This window comes from Lactuca serriola, chromosome 7 (genome assembly GCF_051521515.1).
Source record: "Lactuca serriola cultivar US96UC23 chromosome 7, Lser_US96UC23_V15, whole genome shotgun sequence".
In the NCBI taxonomy this organism is placed as follows: domain Eukaryota; kingdom Viridiplantae; phylum Streptophyta; class Magnoliopsida; order Asterales; family Asteraceae; genus Lactuca; species Lactuca serriola.
The window spans coordinates 87,697,668-87,700,827 of NC_136414.1; the positions used below are offsets into that span (position 1 = coordinate 87,697,668).

At 31.9% G+C, this 3,160-nt stretch overlaps 1 pseudogene; it reads right to left on the reverse strand.

The window, feature by feature from the left end:
* Positions 1–1,828: 1,828 nt before the first annotated feature.
* LOC145064191 (cell wall / vacuolar inhibitor of fructosidase 1 pseudogene) lies at positions 1,829–2,347 on the reverse strand (annotated as a pseudogene).
* Between the last annotated feature and the right edge of the window lie 813 nt (positions 2,348–3,160).

A 3,160-nucleotide genomic window follows, 5' to 3' on the forward strand; every position in this document is an offset into this window, starting at 1 on the left:
AGTTGCATGTGTGTTTTAGTTTATTGTTTTCGAAATCATATAAAATCGTTTTCTCGAGAAAATCCTATATTTTCTGACGTACAAAATGGTAGTCTTAAAACCCTAAGACTTGTGTGGTAAAAGCATCGTTTAGAGTATCCAAACCATAGTTGTTTATAATCGAAAGGTGTGACATGTATAAATTTGTAAATAATACTATTATATTCTAAGTGAGTCGTTATAACCATACTAATATGACAGAGTGTCTGTCTAGACGTTCTTCAGGCGCTGGTTTCATTTAAGACATTTGTCACCCCAGACTGGCCGGTCCAGCTGTAGCGAACAGCGAAGGTGCGGGGTGTCAACCCCATATAGATCTATACACAAATTCTCGCTCTCCCTCCAGGAGCCTCCGGTTATAACTCCCACAAGACTTTAAACGTACACTAATATATATATATATATATATATATATATATATATATATATATATATATATATATATATATATATATATATATATATATATAGCGAAGATACGCCTGACTAGAATACTAACAGATATTGGTGCAAATCCTTGAAACCCGTTATGTATTAAATAAATAACAATAGGTGTACCTACTCGTTAACTAGATATATTGTTTTCGTTTGTTGAAAATAATCCACTTTCAATCATCTTTGTCAAAAATGACCAGTAATATCGATGTTGGCAAAAAGGGACCTTCTTTCTATAAATTATAAAATAGCCCGATATTTGCCAAAAGTTGTCATAAGTAGTTCAAAACTATGTGAATTATTGAAATTGGCCCATTTCTTTAAAAATGCTCATTTTAGACTTATATTTAAGAAAATGTTCAAAAGGCCCTTGTTTATCCAAAAATTTCAATTTTTGTCCTCTAGAAACTATGCTGTTCAATTTTGTCCCATGTTCTGAAATGATCCTTATATAAATATTTATGGCCGAAAATGGCCCTCAAAATATTATTATTTCCACATTTTAACCACTTCCAAATTATTTTGTCCAACAACTTGTTTGAGATAATTTTGAAGCAATCCTTATGGTTTTTGTGATAACAATTTGTGATTTATATTTTTGTAACATATTAGTTCTTGGTTTCATACACAATTTGTAAAATATGGTTCATACACTTGAGACTTGCTCAAGATTTCGAGTTCATGAACAATTTCATTTGGAGTATTCATAAGTTTAGCACATATAACTTAGCATACACGCATAACAAGCAAATATATCAAAATTTAAACAAGAATGTGACTTGTATTCTCCCAGAAAAACAATGAAAAAAGGGGTGTGAAGCTCACCTTGGGTAGAAGATAGTGTAGTGGGAGAGATGAGGTGAGAAATTGGAGCCTAGAACACTTGAAGAGTTTGACAACCCTTGGAAACTTAGTAACGAGGGACGATCAATGTAATTTTCTTATACTTACAATTATTAAGAATTTTATTATTGTATAACAAAATTAGAGTTATTTAATGGTTTTTTTTTTAGATATCAATAGTTTAAGTCACATAAAATTTTTGAGATCTTACATCCAATTTTCCAAAAACCGTAAACAACAAACTCATACGAAAACATTATTTAATGACACCTTCCCATCATAAAATGTAAAACCATCAAAAGAAAATTTTCTTTGTTATTTAGGTAACAATTTAAGAGCATTCTAATAATGTTCCTAGCTAAATTAGCAATATCATTCATAGAATTAAGCAAATAATGTTATGAAGTTTGTGTTTTTGATAAAAAGAAAACAACTTTCAAAAAGCTACGATAAATTAAAAGTTTGTAATAAAATCGTTAATATATAAGTTTCTTTTTTATTATAACAAAACTTATAAAAGCATTCTAATAATGGCCCTAGCTACATTAGCCACATCTTCCATATCTTTATTCATATTCGTCAACGGTGATGTTTGACCATGCTCCTTAAAACTCCTCTCACATGTCTGCGACTCGATACTAGTATCAGCCATTCCATCTTCACCGAATTTAGGGTTTCCAAGATTCAATGCATTAATGGTTAAAGGAACATTCACATGCATTATAGTGTTATACACATCTCCACACTGCATCAGTGTCACTGTCAACTTGGGCAGAGACTTTTTGAGAGCATCGATTTGTTGTAGGGTTTTCACACCTTCGTTTTTTACTGCATCAACTACGATGAGTGCTAAGCCTGTTAAATTTGCATCTTGGTTCTTGGGGTTTGCCAATAAAATCGAAAGGCATAAGTTGTATGAAGGTGTGCCCTTGCATGTGTTCTCTATGAATTGTCTGTCTCCCATGGCTAAAAATAGGGTTTCTTGAAAAAGAATAGCGAGAAAGAGAATGGTGACATGAGACAAGTTCATCGTGATGAATTGAAGGAAGAAAACGAGTGATGGTTTAATGGTTTGTTTTCTATGATTATGACTAACAATTTATAGGACGATTTACTTCATAATTTAAAAAATAATAAAATCATTTTTGTTGACATTAAATGACCATTGACCAATACAAACATAAAATTTAATTACACCCATTAATGTTTTCTAACTATTAATAGAAAATATATATTTTATTAAAAAACTTTCTATACAATATACTCACTACCATAATGAAGGGTTTTGAGCAATACATCAATCCTATGGTGTACATGCAAACCCTAATAGCTTTTGGATCTAGTTGTTGTAATGAACATGCAATTGAATATCCAAAGCTATAAACCCTAGATCTAGCATACAATTAATCATATTAACATAAAATAGAGTTTAGATCTGACCTTAGATTGTTATATAGCAATAACAATCAATCCTTAGCTTTGGAAAGCTTAGTGCCTCAAGCGTTGCACCTCTAATGGAGTCACAAACACCACTAAGCAACTTGGATGAAGAGGGAAGAGAGGGGAGGCACCAAAAACGGCTGGAAAACCTAAGGGAAGAGTTCTCCACGTTTTTGGGTCTTAAGGGTCCTTTATATACATGTAGGCTATTAGGGTTTTCTGTGACAACCCGAAATTTATTCCGTCATTTTTAACCTCCTTCCGTTAATAAGCCTCGCTTTATTTATTTGTCCGTTAACCTTTTGGAAGAGGTTAATTAATTTGGGACTCTTATAATGACTTGGTAAGGGTTGAAATAAATTAGAAACACCACAATATTCCCTTGAAAATTTTTAGTTTCAAC